Raw genomic sequence first — 18508 nt, 5'->3', positions numbered from 1 at the left:
GAGAGAGAGAAATAGAGAAAAGCAGAAAGAAGGATGATTCAGAGAGTTCTGTGGTCCAGAGAGAAGGATCCCGCCCCCTACTTCCCAGCAGCACTAATGAAACGGTAACTAGACCCTAAAGAGGAAATGGCTGCCTCGTTCATGGAATACAATGTGAAAATTGATACACAACAGCCTTGTAAGAAAAATTCCCTTTCCTCAAGAGTGACAGGGAAACACTGGGGAGTTACCAGATATAACGGGCTATGCAGCATGAGACAATGGATGCAGCTACCATGTGGACCTATGACTATAAATCCAGTGCCATGGCGCTCCCACCTTGCTACCGCCTCTGGACTCCTAACTATAGCATAAACTTGGGAGAAACCGGGATGGGGGATAAGTCTCAGGAAGAATTGATGGTAAGTTTGTCCACCAACCCAGTGGAGTAGAAACTCAGGATAGAAATATTACATTGAATGATAGGTTTATAGTACACCTTAGTGTGTGAAATGAGAGGAAAACTTGCTATAAAATCAAGAGTTATTTTTCTCAAAGAAAAAATTAAGGTAAATTAGCATACAGTAAAGCTCATCCTTTTAGTACACAGTTCTGTGAGTTTTGGCAAGCATTCGGTCTTGTAACCACCACCACCACCATCACAACAGAGAAAGGTCCTCTCACTCCCATAGGCTCTCTAGGACTCCTTTGTCCCTCTCCTCTGGCAACCACTGATCTGTTCTTCATCCTATAGCTTTGGCTTTGCAGGATTGTCCTTTAAATGAAGTCATGCACTATTGAATTAATTACTCTTTTTCACTGATTTCCCTAGAGTTTCGAGTCTAGCTTCTTTCCCTCAGAATAATGCACTGAGATTCATCCATGTTGTTGCGTGTGTTGGTTTGGTTCCTTTTTATTACTGAATAGTATTAGATATATGTGTGTGGCATAGTTGTTTCCAGATTTGGGTGATTGCAAATAAAGTTGCTATAAACATTTACACGGTTTCGTGTGAACATAGGTTTTCATTTTACTTGGGTAAATACGTAGGAGTAGATTGCTTCATTGCGTGGTTTATGTTTAACTTTATAAGATACTTCCAAATTGATTTCCAAAGGGGCTGTAACACTTTTCATTCTCATCAGCAGTGTAGGAGGAATTTTACTTTGCTCCACTTTATATTGTCAGTTTTTCTTCAATGTTTTGTTCTAATGAGCATGTAATGGTATTACATTGTGACTTTAATTTGTCTGGCTTGTTTGCCATTTTTATATTTTTGGTAAATTATCCATTCAAATCTTTTGGCCACTTAAATTTTTTTTATTTAATTGTTGAATTTTGAGAGTTCTTTATATATTCTAACTACAAGTCCAGATATATTATTTGGAAATGCTGTCTCCCAGTCTGTGACTATTATGCTTTTATCATGAGTTTCAAAGTCCAAAAGTTCTTATATTTGCTAAAGTCCAATATATCAAATTGTCTTTTATGGCTTATGCTTTATCTAAGAACTCTGTGCATATTTTGAAGGTTACACAGGTTTTTTTCCTCCCTTTTTCTTCTAGAAGTTTTATAGTTTTTAAATTTCGGTCTGTGATTCATTTTTGAGTTAAGTTTTACATAAGGTGCAAAGTGTGGATCTAGGTAATTTTTTTGATTTTTGTTCCTTTGGGTTTTTTGCAAATGGACACAGAATTGTTCCAGCTACCTGATGAAAAGATTACCCTTTGATGAATTGCCTTTACGCCTTTATTGAATTCCATTGACCACATGTGGGTCTGTTCTTGGATTCTATTTTGGTGCACTGATCTATACCTCTAACAACCTTTCTCTAACACCGAACTGTTTTAACTATTACAGCTTTATAGTAAGTCTGGAAATTAGGTAGTATAACCCTTCCAACTTAGCCTTTCCTTTCAAAATTGTTTCATCTTTTCTTGTTTCATCACCTTTCTTTGTAAATTTTAGAATCAGCTTGTCAATTTTAAAAAAAAAATCTTACTGTGATTTCAACTGGAATTGTATTGAATCTACAGATCAGTTTAGAGAAAAATTAACATTTTAACTTGCCGATAATTAGAAAGATTTACACTTAAGTATTTCATGCTTTTTGCTGCTATTGTAAATACTACTTTTTTGCATCTCAATTTCTAATTATTCATTGTTGGTATAGAGAAATATGATTGACTATATATGTCCTGCACTCTTGTTAAACTCATGTATGAGTTCTAACAGCTTTTTTGAGTATTTTTTGAGATTCTTTCTTTAGGCAATCATGTTACCTATGAACAGAGACTCATTTCTTCCTTTCCATTCAGTATGTCTTTTTTTTTCCCCCTCCCTTGACTTGTTGCACTGGATGGTACTTCTGGTACAATACTGAGTAGAAGTGGTGAGAAAAGAGATTCTGGTGTTGTTCCTGGTCTTAGAGGGAAAGCATTTAGTCTCTTACCATTATAGTATGATGTTAGCTTAATTCTTTTATGGGTGCCCTTTATCATGTGTGGAAGTTCCCTTTTATTCCTAGTTTACTGAGAGGTCTCTTTGTTTTTTTTTTTTTTAATCAGGAATGAATGTCAAATTTTGTCAAAAAGTTCCTCTGTAGCCCCTGAGATACTCTATTGTTTTTTCCTCTTTATTCTGTTGATATGATATGAATTACATTGGTTGATGTTTGAATATTAAACCAGCCTTGCCTTCTTGTGATCAACTCTACTTAGTCATGATGTACCATCCTTTTCATATGCAATTAGATTCCATTTGAAAGTACTTTATGGTAATTTTTACATCTATGTTCGTAAGAGATACTGGTATATAATTTTATTCTTTCCTTCCTTTTTTCTTTTCTTTTTTTGGTTTGGTTTTGGTATCAGAGCACTGTTAGTCTCATAAAATTAGTTGGAAGATTTTTCCCTTCTACTCTATATTCTGGAAGAATTTGTGTATAATTTGTATTTCTTGCTTATGAACTATTTTTTTATGATGAAAAATATCCAGATGTTTGTCTGGATTTGTTAATTTTTTTTTTCCTTGCCTGACAGGCAGCTAAAATGCCTAAACCCTTTATTACATGAGGAAGTTTCAATCATGATAATTTTACTGTGGGGTATTTTGGGAGACAACTAGTGAGTGAACCTCCACTGGCATCAGCCCCAGGGCAAGTTTTGTTGATTTCTTAGAGTAGGAAATCAATTTGTTGGGCACAGAATTTGTACCAGACATCTAGGTGCTGTGTGTTCAGAATGTCTATTATGCCTCCCTAAATTAAGCAGTAAATACTAGTATTTCTCCATCTTTATAGGTGAGAAAATAGTACCTTATGAAATCTGGTAATTTTCTTTTTATGTGAATGTGTCCAAATGATAGCACTACACTCTGTTTTTAAAAAAGGCTCTGGTGTTCTTTTCTGATTTTAAAAATAATTCATGGTTGTTATAGAAAACTTAAATAAAATTTATGGACTATTTTTATTTTTTATAGAGACTCCCAGTCTTACTTCCATATGCAGCAAAATAGTATTTGGAGAATAAAGTGAGAAATGTTTTTATATCCCTATGCTTTCAAGAGCCTTTTCCCAACCATCCAGGCAATAAAGATAACTTTTCTTGAAAGAAAAAGACAATACTTTGAGAAAGTAAAATGTATGTGTTTTAATTCCAAATCTCTTCTTTAAATAACTAGAGCTGAAGTCTGGAGAATTTGGATCACTGAATTTACTCCATGAATGACACACAGAATAAGAGCTCTCCCACGACATGCAGCTTCCTCCAAATAAGATTTTGATGAGGAGGAAGAGGACTAGTGATGCCAGTGATAGATTTGGGCTTGGCCTCTGTCACTGGGAAGGTGTCCAGCATTACTTTTTTCACTTTGTAGAAACCTTAATTCCTAGTATTTGGCCCAGAAGGGTGGGTGATAGAAACTCTAGATAGATTAAGGTACATGAAAGCCCAATAAATTGTTGACTGGATTCCTCAGATGTAACCTTGAGGGGCTGCAAGACTCATAGAAAAATCTCAACTACAATAGAACTGTTGAGCTAAACCACAGCTGTGGCTAAGCGGAGACATAAGGGGTACTTTATTCCTACCTAAGTTCTCTTTGTACATGAATTAGGAATTTCTGTTTTTGTAGAAGTAAGGAAAGCGACCACTCATCTTTGCTTCATGTCACCCACACTTAGACTTGATTGTAGGACACACATGTACTCTGCTTGGTGGGAACTTGGGGTTGTCTTGTCCAGCTCTGCTTGAAGCAGGATGCATGCATTCAGTTTGGAGTAGGGCTTGAAACTGAGGAGGAAGAAAAGCAATTTCTGTAGTAAAACCACTATTTTGATCTTTGATAATCCTTGAGTCATTTCTCAAGTAGATCGGATCTTGAGAGGAGAGAGGAGTGTTATTTATTGCCTTCCACTGCAAACTTCAACATATTGATTGGTACATGGGCTGGGAATCTTGAGAAATAGTCCCAGGGACTAATATTTGGAGGCTGAGCTCCAGGGGAAAATGAGCCTTATACAGTAGCTAGGGCAATAGGTGTAGGCTTTAATACTTTGATAAGCCAAATTCTCTTGGATCTTTGACTTAGGTGTTTGGCAGTGGCTCATATTTTAATCATAGAGCTGGATTTCCACTGGTATGGATCTCTATAGCTCACCTTGGCATAGATTTGTCCAATGCAGTTGTGCTTCATTATACAAGCCTTTAAAATATTAATGGTTGACCATTGGTTCCCTGCACTATTGGTGGGAATGTACAGTGAGGCAGCCATATGAAAAATGGTATGACAGCCCCTCAGAAAAGTAAAAAATAGAATTAATATATGATCTAGCAATTCTACTTCTGGGCATATACCCCAAAGAATTGAAAGCAGAGTCTCAAAGAGATATTAGTATGCCCATGTTCATAGCAGCATTATTTACAATAACCAAAGGATAGAAGCAACCCAAGTGTCCATTGACCGGCAAATGAATAAGCAATATACGTACAATGGAATATTATCCGACCCTAAAAAGAAGGAAATTCTGATACATGCTGCAACATGCATGAACCTTGAGGACTTTATGCCAAGTGAAATAAGCCTGTCATAAAAAGTTAAATACTACACGAATTCATTTATATGAACTATCGAGAGTAGTCAAATTCATAGAGACAGTAAGAAGAATAGTGGTTGCCAGGGGCTGAGGGGAGGGGGAAGGGAGAGCTCTGGTTTAATGAGGATAGCATTTCAGTTTTGCAAGGTGAAGAGAGTTCTGGAGATGAGATGCACCACAGTGTGAACGTACTTAACACCACTGAACTGTACCCTTAAAATTGGTTAGGATGGTAAATTTTCTGTTATACATATTTTAACACAATTTAAAATAAAAATAATAAAAAAACACTAAAAATAATCTTCTCAAAAAGAAGTTAGACTTGGCTGTATCTCCTTTTCCTGTCATATCAGTTTGCCTGTCTTCTGAGATCTCAAACTTCCCTTAAAGAACACTCTTATCTCCAGTTCAAACCGTCTTGCTTCCTTTACCTGAGGCAAAGTTTAATACAAATACTTCATTGGAAGGTATAATCTCAGGCAGGACAGGTGAGGGAAAAGCTGGTAAGGAGGAATGAGGTAAACAAATACAAGGTGCAGTTACTGAGCTGGCCACCTCTTCATAAAAAATCACCAGTGGTGGTTCAGTCACTTGGGTCATCTCTGGTAAGAGGTGGGGAGAGGAATTTATTTGCCAGCTCCTTGCCACCACCTGTCACACAATAGTCAAGTTTCTTATTATAGAGAGACAGCCTTGTACTTTTAGGTTACACAACCTGGCCCCTTTAAGGGATAGTACTTAGGGAAGCCAGGTTCTATGTCCTGTGGGTTAGAACTGTATCCAAGTTCCAAAGTGGGAGAAGGAACAAGCACCTTTATGGGTCAGGTCAGGTCCCAGTCCCATGGCCTGGCTGCTGGAGATACTCTGGTTGTGGCCACAGCAAGCACAATGGAGGCCACACTAGCAGATGAGGGGGTACTGGGGGTGGCAGTAGCATTAGAGCTCTCCATATGTAAGTGGCCAAGTATCTGGTCGGGGAAGCCACTGAGAACCTATGAGACGTAAGAGGGCGTATTAACTGTGCCTAACACAGAGACCTACTAGCAGAAGATACAGTGAGTCAATACGAGATGGTGTCTGGCATTGGTGTAAGTATGGATCTGGTGGAGGGACATGTTCAAAATGGGACTATCCAATGCTGGGAGTTATGCACAGACCAGATTTGGTCGAAAATAAAGGCAATTGGAAAACTCAGAACTCATGACCTCATGACTTTGACGAGGGAAGTATCCCTAGATTAGTAATGGTGAGTAATACTAGCTGCTGTTACAAACCCTCCAATATTGGTGTTTGCCAGAGGCAGGGGCAATGACCACTATGTGAAGCATGCCTGCTTCCAGCAGGGTGTGGAAGGTGATGTTGCTCTTACCCAGCACTGAAGTACCAGGAACACATGTTCAAAATAAAGCTGGATATGGTTAGGCGTCAGAGGCTGGGTGGAAGAAAACAACAGTGACCTGATGACTAGGGCTGCTACCGCTGAAAATTTCTAACCTTTGGGAGGTGGGGGGGGACAAAAAACAAGGAAGTCACTCTCTGAAGAAAAGAAAGAGATGAATATGCACAAGTGAATTCTCCCCACCTACAGTTAGGGCAAATATCCTTATTCTTAATTAATTTAATCCTAAAAAATTTTATTCTCACTAAGTTTAAGTATCAAGATGTAGACTCCGGACAAAGAGATTGGTAAGGCTAAACCAATGTAGATACTAATTTTTCTCTTTATTCTCTTTTAGTCAGGGTATCTGCTTGGGTCTTGGCAACAGCTATGTGTGTCTTAATGTTGCAGACCTTGAGAGAGATCTAGGTATGTTGTTTTGACTGGGATCTTGGTTCAAAGTGCTGGGGATTTGCTTGTGTTTTTTTTTTTTTTTTTTTTTTTAATATTTTGAGTGTGTGGAACAGGCATTGTGATAATGTTTGTATATATTAACTCCTGGTGTTTGTAACTAGTGGGACATGAGAAAGGCTTGATTGGAGTGGGACATGAGAAAGGCTTGATTGTAGTAACTGAATTTGGAAGGCCCTTTAAGTAATTACCCCTGTTCTATTAGTAGAGAGCACAGCCTGGGGGTGATATGGGAACCCATGCTCTGCTCAAGGTTCTTAGCCAACCAATCCTCTGGCTGAAATGAAAAAGAAATAGGAAAGATTTTGTGTCTTGGCACAAAATTTACAATAGCTAAGGATGTTAATTTGGGAACCTCAGTTTCTCTTTGAGAATTTGATAATGGGATGAAGTTCTTATTGCTCAAATCTGGGACATTTTAATATTGTTTGAATTTTGGGGGTTTTTTTTTTGGAATCTTTAACAGTCGATGTCATTGTCTATATATTGGATGATGGGAATGGGAATAATTTAGAGTAACAAGAGGACATTTGGTCTAGAGTATAGTATGAATTACTTTTCTTACCCATTTGAGTGTTTTATAGACAAAAACTAAATTGCTTGGTCCCAGGAGGATATACAAAGAAACAGGTTGGTTGACTTGGGGGGAACTATCATGTAAAGGTGGGAGGCTGGTCTCTTCCCCCAAGGACAGCAGCCAATCTATCTTCAGAGGTGGCATGTAATAAAGATTATAAAATGGTTTAAAGTCTTTCTCACATTACAAGTTTGATAATAAACAATATCCAATTTGAATTATACAACACCTTGTGATTTAGCCAGGACAATGGTAGCTACCCTTTACTTCCAAAAAAAGAAAACTCAGACAGAGGTAGTAAGGGTTTTCCAGAAGACACGTAACTGCTTTATGGTCTGTAAATTATTTGTCATTGATATACCTGAACTACACTGTCATATGGGAGATGGCCTAGGAACAGAGACCTGAAGATGGGATTGGAATCAACATGGATGCACAGGGCAAATGTTCATATCTAAAATTCTGTATGGTGTATCTATTTTTAATTCAATATGCGTTTATAAGATACAGTATCTAAAATGCATATTCAGGAGTCCTACTACACACAGGACATTGAACTAAGTATTGAGAAATATACTGAGACAGAGACCAATCCTTGTCTTCTAGAGTTCACCATCTAGTTAAAGCTGTAAGACAAAGACGTTATGACAAAAAGTCACATATGTTCTCTGCCGTAAGAAAGGCCAAAGAATCATAGGTATTCTAGTTATGGAATATGAACACTTCCATCCTGAGGTAACCAGAGCAAGTTTTATGGAGGTTAATCCTTCCGAATCTTTCTTATTCCCATCTACGTGGGCTTCAACTATGGTCACCAACTGCCGACATTGTTTGGCCTCCTTAAAATTGTTCCAAAATTTATTTAGCTGCTACTTTCCCTTATTCATGCATATGCTCACTCATTCATTCAACAAACTAAATTTTGAGGATCTAAATGGCTTTAGAAGACAGAGACACAGCCAGCATCACCATTACCACAACAACCTAGTCCGTGTGTGTCAAAGAGCTCAGGGAGGAATAAAAACACCCCTCCCTCCAAAAAAAAATCAAATGCTATTAACCCAGAGTGCGGCAAGAGCTGTGAGGAAGATAAGAGCAGTCTATTCTGCATTCCCATGATATGGATGCCCAGCCAGACTTGGAGCCCAAGAAAGTCTTCCAAAGAAAAGTGATATCTAGGTTTAGACCTGAAAGATAAATGAGGGTTCATTGCTCAATGGGCCCAGAGAGGCAAGAGTGCTAAGAGGGTTCAGGAAATTTTGTCTAAATTATAGCAGAAAAAGCAAACCTAGGGCTTCAGAGGGGAGGGGGATGGGGGAATGGGATAGGCTGGTGATGGGTAGTAAGGAGGGCACGTATTACATGGTGCACTGGGTGTTATAAAACTAATGAATCATCGAACTTTACATCAGAAACCAGGGATGTACTGTATGGTGACTAACATAATATAATAAAAAAAATTAAAAAAAAAAAGCACACCTGGTCAATCTTGCTGGTGTGGTTTGAATGATTTCAGGGTTTTGAGAATTTTCTAAATTTTTCCCCTCTTCACATACCCCCCAGCAGAGCCCAGGTCTTGTTGGGATCTTTGCAGTTTCAAATGATTGTGGGGAGAATGGGAAAACATGTGAGTAGTGACACATTTATTCTGTAATAGAAAAGGAGGACACTTGTAGAAATGCTAAAGGTAAATTATTAGACTGTGCGGTACAGTAGAGCAAAAGTATTTCATCCCAGAGTGAGGTAGGTGACAGTAAAGACACAGATCCATAAATTTTTATCTTCCTAGGGGATGAAACCACAGGATTGTAGGAAGACTTTAATTTATTATGAGTAGATTCTGTCAGTTAGGTAGAGAACCCTGAGACGTGTGGATCTTAGTGCCTGAAAAATCTTTTTAAATAGGAGAGATCAGCTAATTTAGGTATCAGCCCTCGTGGCAAAGATAACACTGAGTTTACCACACAATTTTCTCTTCCTGGATTTGCTGAGACTGCACTTCTTAGCCTCTTTAAGGTTTGATTAGGACTGGGTTTTATCAGACTGATTCTTGGCCAATGGGATGTGAGCGGAAGAGATGTAAACCACTTCTAAGCTTGACCTTTAAAAATAGCTCATATATTCTATTTCCCTTTCTCTTCTTATGGTGAATCTGGAAGACAATATACTATTGTAGCTAAAAGGTAGAAGCAAGTTGAATCATTGAATGATGGCTTAGAAGAACCACCAGTACAGCCAACCTCCATCGGGCTATCACATGAGCAAGAAGTGAATGTTTGCTGTGTTAAACCATTGATATGTCGATAATTTATTATTGAAGCAGAGCCTTGTCTATTCTGATGAATGTACCCCTCCTCCTAGAGGTCTTCCCATGCCTGCTTTTGTATTTCATGGGGGTCATTTATGACACTAAGGCTTGGTAACTCATTTGGCATAGGAAATGAGAAAGCAGGAATCAAGAAAATCTATTTTGGGGTTTGTGTAGGTAAAAGTCGTGAACTGAGATGGAATTTTTCGAGACAGGCCAAATGAAGAAGAGTAGGTTTGAGGATTAAAAGTATGAAATTAATTTTGGACGTGTTATATTAGAAGGATTTTTAGCTTTGTATCATGGATGATCTCATAAATATACTTGAGGGCAAGTTTTGTGATCTTACACGTTTAGTTCCCTGTAGTATCTAGTAACTATATACTGTTTATATTTGTTGATGGGTTGGTTTCTTCACTGGATCAGCTGAATTCTGGAGGAAATTTTCTGACTCCTTGAATCAATGAATTCCTGAGAGCTGTGAATATGCTTATTTTTTTTTGTGACTGGAATTATCTTGAGTGTGGACACACTCAAAGGAAGTAACATGTTTAAATCACAATAGCATTTATGCTGCTTTACTTCTTGACTTTCCCTTCCCCCCAAATCTACATTTTCTTGAACAGTTTTATGCAGCACGCTATCGCTCTTTGTAAAGTTATTTCTCATTAGATAGATTGTAAAAGCCAACACCAAATGTCAAATCCAAGTTTGTTGCACAAGCAATTTGGAAGGTCAGAACGATCTTCACAAGATGCGTACCAGCAGCTAACTCAATTTTTGATTTCCCCGAATGACTTTCCTTGTGAAATCTGGTTTTCACATCTTCCCATGCTTTTCCCTAAGGGCCTGCTTTTATATTGGAAAAATAACCAGGAGGAAGTATTTTAGAAAAGTCATTGTTTTTATTTTTCTTTGCAGCCTCTCAGATTGTACCTTGGTGTTTTTTCCTAGAAGAGTATTTTGCATAGAGTAAGTACTAAATAAGTATTTGTTGACGGGTTAAAGATCTTGGTTTGAGCTGGAAGGAAATGTAGGGATCATCTCCTCCGATCCTGTCTGTTTACAGATGAGAAATTGAAAGCCTAGAGAACTGAAATGTTTTGGCCAAGGTCACACAGCTGATCAAGTGCAGACCTGCTGCTATTATTAATGACGCTACTCCTTTAATTATGTGCATAACTCAACAGTTTCACAAAGCCATCATTTATCTCATCTGTGAGGTAGGAAACACAGACATAATCAACACTTTTGGTTTTTTAACAAAGAAGGAAATTGAGGCCCAGGAAACCCAAGTCGAATAGTTGAATGATCTTATTCATTTATTCTACGAATTGTGATTGAGCCCCTATCACGGGCCAGGCTCTGTTCCTGCTTTGTTCTAAATATGAACAGAACAGACAGAGTCTCTGCCCTCCTTTTATCAGGGAGAAAAAAAAGAAGAAAACACTATAATAAGTAATGGGTGAAACGAGCGAGCTTGCCTCCTGACTCCAATCCAGTGGTGTTTTTCTCTACCTCCTTGTTAATTAATTAAAAACAATGAAATTTCTGATTGATTCCTTAATTCTCTTGTACAAAGGAAAAGTAACCCCGTTAAAGGATTTCTCCTGTGAAGAATGCGAAGCATTTTAGGTGCAGCAATAACAAGAGGGCTTCAGAGAGTTATAGAATTTTATGTGCTCAAGAGAATATGGGGAAATATCAGTCCATGTTCTCTTTCTCTCCAGTTTTGAGATGTATGATTGGTCTGTAACAATAATAATAACAACTGAATATTGGCACAAGAAATAGATTTGATTCAGTGGGTAACATTTGACAGCCTTAACTTGTGAAATGCAGCAAAGTTCTTGCAGGAAGCTCCAGCAGAATATGTAATACATAAGAAGGTATTCAGGGAATAGGGAAATAAAATCAAAGGAAACTGCTACCCAATCTGTTTCATTAAATATGAAAATTAAAATGCCTTAACAAAATGCTTTCTCTTCTTCTCTCCTCCCAACAAACAAAAGCTTTCTTTGGTAGGCAGCCTGAAATTGCTCATCAAGGATAAAGACCAGACTGATTCTAAATGGCTTCTTTTGAATGAAGCAATTAATGCTAAAAGGAACATGTTGTCTCCTCAGCATTTGTAAGGTAAAACATTCATTGTACTTCCTGGCACTCTATCAAGCCTCTCCTTGGCCTAAGCCAGTAGAGAAATGGTTTGCTGCTTGTGCTCTTGACCTCTGGTAATCAGGAGGATTTGGCTGATTGACTTGACAGCAGTGGTTCTCCTTCGGACTAGGAATGTGTCTGGGAACTCTAGTCCTGGATCCCTCTTTCTCAGACCCTGACTTGCTGGCTTTGGCAGGTCCCTCAAGGCTGGCATCCTCTCCATTTACAAAACAGAGATGTTGCCTTCTGATTGTTAGTTTCTGAAATTCAGTAGAGTAATGCAACAGGGTATTATCATAATTGTATTTGTTCTGGTGATTCAGCTTTTTCAAGAACGTTACCTTCTTAAAGATAACTTTTCATTGACTCACTCACTAACTTATGCATTTATTCAGAACACATGAATTAATGAGGTCTGTGTATCCGACACAGTAGGGAATGTTCTGGAGTAGGGGCACAGATTAAGACATGGTGCCATCCTCAAGGAGCGTTCAGTTTAGTGTGGAGGGCAGGCAGAGACTCCTTATGACAGTAAAACGTGGTGGCTTAGTAGAAGGGCAGCTGCAAGGTGCACTGGGATTATGAGGGGGTGGTGGGAGCTCTCCCTGCACAGTGAGGGCTCTGGATGGGGCTGGAGACATCGATGGCCAGGAGGGCTTGGATTTACTTTCGTGCAGCCCCTGCCACCTGCTCCCCTCAAGCGGAGACTTCCTCTTTTACTTGTTTCATGTGTGTATGTTTCGTATAAGAGGTTTTTAGAACAAAGTGTTTTATTTAAAAAATACAGATGAACCGTATGAATGGTCTCTATTAATTTACTTAACGCTCCCTTAAATAATCCTAGTAGCAGGAGGCAATGTCCTCCCTATTTTACATAGGAGGAAAATATTTATCTTAAATAAACATTTGTTATTTCATGGTCAGTGCTAAAAATAATGGTCCTATTTCTTCCTCTATGAAACCAACCTACTGAAGTATTCTCACATTCAGTTTGGGAAGGTCAGTAATTGGCATGAAGCAAGACAAATATCTGTGGAATGGCTGCATGATGACCGAGATTAGACCTATCTTTGTATAGAATACTCATTTTAAAGAAATTGTAACATTTAATTTGTTAGTCTGAAAGTGAAATACACTTTCTACCAAAGCGATGCTAGATCGCTGAATGAGATCCTAAGTGATTCACTTTAATTCAGTTTAGTAGGTGGTGATCTTTCAGGTACCTGCCCATGCTTAATTTTGCTTATACTTTTTGTTTTCCAATCTTGGATGGTAAAGGTAGATTTTATTCATTTCATTAATTTCGATGCAACTACGTCTGGAAGTTTGCTCAGACTCAAACAAGAGGCGTTATTTTTTTCTACATTTGCTTTATGATCATGTGGCATAGAAAGGGGAGAACCAGGATTTCTGAGTCAGTGAAAGAGGTTCAACTTTTTGTTCTGCTACAAGCTAGCCCTGTAACTGTGGGCGCTTTTCTTTCCTCTCTTGGTTTCAGCTTTCTCAGGTGTGAAATGGGGTACTAATCCCAGCTGACCTCCCCTTATTGTTGAGGATCAAAAGAAATGATGGAATTGAAAGTGTACTCTGAACTACGAAGTGCTGTATGCGTGAAGGTGCTTATTACTCACTGAGCCCGGGGCTGGTCAGACCATATGATCTTTTTCCGGGCCTGTTTGTTTACGCTTGATGAACACCCCCTGCAACCTGCCTGCTTTTTGAGGTCTGCAGAGGGGGGATTGGCAAAGAAATAAAAAGTTACAGCTTTCCTGTAAACAATTCCTCTCCCACTTAATCCTTCTTTGGACTCCCTATTTGTATGTCTTCTTAATCACAAGGCTCAAATGAAGCAGTCCCTTCCAGTCCTGCTTGAGGATTCCGGGGGCTTGAGGGCCTCACGTTTCAGGGATCCAACCCCTCCTTTGCAGAATTCCTCATGTCAGACTCTTTTTCCTTTTCCAGTTAGAGATTTCATTGCCTGCTCAGAAAATGGAGCTTCTGGCTTTTTAGTTTTGTTTTGTTAGATTTTTTTTTGGATTTGAAAAAAATGTCTTTAACAATCAGCAAAGTGCTTCTGCAAGAACATCACACTGATGGCAGTCCATCTTTCTCGTCTCCTATCAAATTCACTTTCCTGACCAAGTGCAAGGTGGATTGCTCCCTGCCAGCACCATAGGCTCTGCTGCTGCCTGGAACAGAGCTCGGCTCCTTTCCCTAGCTCGCAGCATCATTATAGATAATAAAAATTCTGGAAGCAGGACTTTGCTAGCAGTTTTGGTTTGGGGATGATGCATGAGACGGAGAGAAGTCCATTTCAGGTTATGAGGTGCTGACACCAGGAAAACGCCTTGTTCCAGATAAAATAAGTCAATTTGACTCAGAAGACATGGGGAGGGTAGAGCTACACTCTTGTAAGGTGACATGACCTCTTTCTAGTATTTTTATACATTGATATATATATATAATATAATATATATAATATAAATATACCATTCTTCTTTCAGACACAATTTGAAGGTTATGCTTCTGTCTTTAGGTGAGGGAAGTTGGTCATGGGAGCAGACAATAGCTGGACTCCCCGCTTCACCACTTACCAGCTGTATGATAATGGAACCAATCTGCATTTATTTATAAAGTGGGGATTAAAATGCCTGCCTCATCACTCCCTGGTATGTTGTGAGGATTAAATGATGATGCTTGTGCTTGTTGCTTTCTGATTTTTAAAGCACGTTCACATGAGAAATGGCCAGTATGTCTTTTAAAACACATGTTTTAGGGGCTTTGATCTGTGTGTGAATCCCATTCCAATTATTTGCTAGCTCTGTGGCCTTGGACAATTTGCTTAAACTTACTGAGCACAGGTGTCCTCATCTTTCAAATGGGGACGACCATACCAGAGGCTCAGCAGAGTGGGCAGGGAGGTCCTATGCTGTGTGGAAGTCACTGGTGTCACCTGCCCGCAGCCAGCTTCTCCACCTGCAGGTCTGCACCCTGCCTGCTCCAGCCCTGCTCTCCACCCTCCCTGCTCTGCTGGGGCCACTCTCCTCTGCAGCATCAGCCCCTCAGCCCCGAACAATGCTAAAGTAGCCATGCTGGGGCTTCCGGAGGAGGAATCGGGCAGCCCCTTAGTGAGCCGTCTGACCCTGTACGATATTGCTCAGACACTCCGAGTGGCCTCAGATCTGAACCACATGGAGACCAGAGCAACCATGAAAGCCTGCCTCACACCCACGCAGGTGCCACTCTGCATGAGAGGTTGCGATGTGGTGGTTTTTCCAGCAGGAGTCCTGAGGAAACCAGGCAGCACAGGGATGACCTGTTCAACACCAGTGCCCTGATTGTGGCCACCCTGGCTGCCGCTTGCACCCGGCATTGCCCTGAGGCCATGATCTGCATCATTTCAAATCTGGTTAACTCCATCATCCCAATGGTAATGGAAGTTTTCAAGAAACATGGAGCATACCACCCCAATAAAATCTTTGGGGTGACCACTCTGGATGTTGTCAGAGCCAACACTTTTATTGCAGGACTGAGGGGTTTGGATCCTGCTTGAGTTGATGTTCCTATCCCCAGGGGCCATGCAGGGAAGACCATCACCCCCTGATCTCCCAGGGCACTCCCAAGGTGGACGTTCCCTGGGACCAGCTGACAGCCGTCACTGGGAAGATCCAGGAGGCCCTCATGGAGGTGGTGACGGTCAAAGCTAGAGCAGGCTCTGCCACCCTGTCCATGGCTATGCGGGAGCCTGGTTTGTCTTCTCCCTTGTGGAGGCAAGGAACGGAAAGGAAGGAGTTGTCCAATGTTCCTTCGTTAAGTCTCAAGAAAAAGATGGTGCCTGTTTCTCCACACCATTATTGCTGGGGGCCAAGGGCATCTAGAAGAATCCAGGCATCGACAAATCTCCCCTTTCAAAGAGAAGATGATAGCAGAAGCCATCCCTGAGCTGAAGGCCTCCATCAAGGAGGGAGAGGAGTCTGTGAAGAAGATGAAATGAGGGAGCAGCTAGCAAGCGGCCCATCTCCCTAACTTGTGGAGACATTATATCCCCGTAAAACCATCTCCCTCCGCTTTGTGTTTCGGTTGCATTAACCACAAGTGTCTTGTTAAGGTCGCCGTCCCTTCCAAATCATGGGTCCATCTGTGAGTGCGTCAGTAAAAGCAGGTTTTGATTTTGTTTTTCAAAAAAAACAAACAAAAAAACGGGAATGAAACACCAATGTTGAAGGGACATCTGGAAGGAGTAAATGATACATGTGGGGTGCTTAGCAGGGTACCTGGCATGTGGTATGTGCTCTCTACATGGTTGCCAGTTCTAGCCTATTTGCTTTCTACCGAGCACTGTGAGGAGAGAACAGCTCTTATTCACATGGTGTCCATCGATAAATGGTTGGTAACTGGTGGCCCAGAAAGATGAAGTGTGTCACTCTGCTTATAGCCAGCAGGACTATCTTATAAAGCGACACATACGCTTAGAGATTGTGACTACTGTTGGTTAGAATAAAATTGCATCTTCCCTTTGAAGCAGCACACATCCTTCCTGAAGGCAGGGGAAAGATGCCCTAAGATTCCATGCTGTTGATTCATGGAAAGCCTATTAGTCTCTCTCAGGTGTCCCTAGAGCCCGGGACATGTCCTACAGAAGATCTTTGCTTTTAATATTTCTGATCTACCTCGGAGGTGGGGAGAAGGGAATGTGGGAGTCTCAACTGAAACGGAAAATGAAGATACTCATGGGAAGTCATTCTCAGCAGCCAGGAAGGCACTGGCAACAGGAGACCATGACTCAGATGCCCGCTCCATCAGAAACCAGAGTCCCAGAGGGCAGAAGGCTGGAACTGGAAGGATCTCAGAAATCATCTGGGTGATTATAGATGGGGATAAGCGGAAGCTATTTACCAAGGGCAAAATCGTAGCTGCAACAGTGTGTGCTGTTACCAAGAAGCCAAGTCAAATCTGATCCAGGACTTGGGCCTCTTCACTCCTGATTCAGAAAGTGTCACCTTTGCTTTGGAGGTACTGTAGGAAATCTTGACATGAACATGACACAATCCTTACCCTCAAAGCCAAAAAGGAGATAAAATGCAGACACATGTGGCTGTGACCCCAGGTAAAGGCCCTAGGCTTTTCTCAAAGTAATGTGGAGAGTCAGAAAAACGAGCCTTACACCCGGTTTGGAGAATCAGGGGTACGAGCTCACAGAAGAGGTGGGCTTCAAGCGGAACGTCGACGACCAGATGGTGGGCAAAGAAAGACGTGGATGCAATGAAAGCCCTAAAGCAAAAAGATGATCATTTGCGGGTGAGGTAGAGAGAGCCTAAGTTATTTCTCTTCCCTCAGCCTCAGTTTCTCATCAGGAAACGGGTACAGGCATACTTGTCCTATGTGGTCCACTAATGTACATGAAAGCGTTGTGCCCAAATGCTTCCCCTTTTTCTGTCATTCCCTCCCCACAGATCCCAAGGGGTAGTCCATCTTTTGTGCTGTCAGTAGTTCTGACATTTTTTCTTGTGGCTTAACAATTTACATAACACTTTGATCGCTGGGCTGCTGTAAGGGTGGGTAAAAAAGTACCCTAAAAATTTAGAAATAAGTTTTGCACAATTGCAAGGCAGAGAGAGAGAGAAAATTCCTCTGAGTCATGCATTCCCCGTGAACTCCCTTTGCCAGAGTCAAACTCCTGTCATTGACTAACCTTCGTGTTTCCCTCCCAGAGCACGGGCTGCTGTGGTGCTCAGGTGACTTTGTTATGCCAAAGGGTCCTCAGAGCTGAGAGCATCAACACTGTATGAAGAGAGGCTAAAGGAAGGAAGGAAGGAAGGGGTGCCTTAAAGAAAGTTGGGTAGAAGTAGGGGATTGCTAGAATTAGTAAATACAAATATAGGATGCCCAGTTGGTTTGAATGTTAGTCAAAAATATGATTTTTAAGTTAACTATGTCTCAGTTATTACATAGGATATATTTAGACTAGAACGATTATTTATCTGAGATTCAAATTTAGTGAGGCGTCCTGTGTTTTATCTGGTAACCCTAAGTGGATGGAGCAGGAAATAGTAATGGGGCTAGTAATGGGGCTAAGTAATAATAAAAATAATACATTTTTGAAGAAAGAGTTTATAGGGTTTTTTTTTTTTAAGATTTTATTTATTTGAGAGAGAGAGAGGGAGAGAGCACAAGGAAGGGAAAGGGAGAGGCAGAGGGAGAAGCAGTGTCCCCACTAGTAGGGAGCCTGATGTGGGGCTTGATCCCAGGACCCTGGTATCATGGCCTGAGCCGAAGGCAGCTGCTTAACCTACTGAGCTACCCAGGCGCCCCAGAATTTAGTTTTAAAGTACCCTCAGAGGGCGCCGAGGTGGCACAGTCAGTTAAGAGTCCAACTTTTGATTTTGGCTCAGGTTGTGATCTCAGGGCCATGAGATGGAGCCCCGCATAGGGCTCGGCACTCAGCGTGGAGTCTGCTTGAGATCCTCTGTCCCTCTCTCCCTGCCCCTCCCATCTGTGCACTCTCTTTCTCTCTCAAATAAATAAATCTTAAAAAAGCCGGGG

General features: G+C 40.6%; 1 pseudogene; it reads left to right on the top strand.

Annotated features, from left to right (window-relative positions):
- Positions 1-245: 245 nt before the first annotated feature.
- Positions 246-15959, top strand: LOC109488938 (annotated as a pseudogene).
- Positions 15960-18508: the final 2549 nt, after the last annotated feature.

Source organism: Ailuropoda melanoleuca, chromosome 1 (genome assembly GCF_002007445.2).
Source record: "Ailuropoda melanoleuca isolate Jingjing chromosome 1, ASM200744v2, whole genome shotgun sequence".
Taxonomy (NCBI): Eukaryota; Metazoa; Chordata; class Mammalia; order Carnivora; family Ursidae; genus Ailuropoda; species Ailuropoda melanoleuca.
Note: the sequence above shows the minus strand (reverse complement) of the source record. Positions and strands in the feature narration are given on the sequence as shown.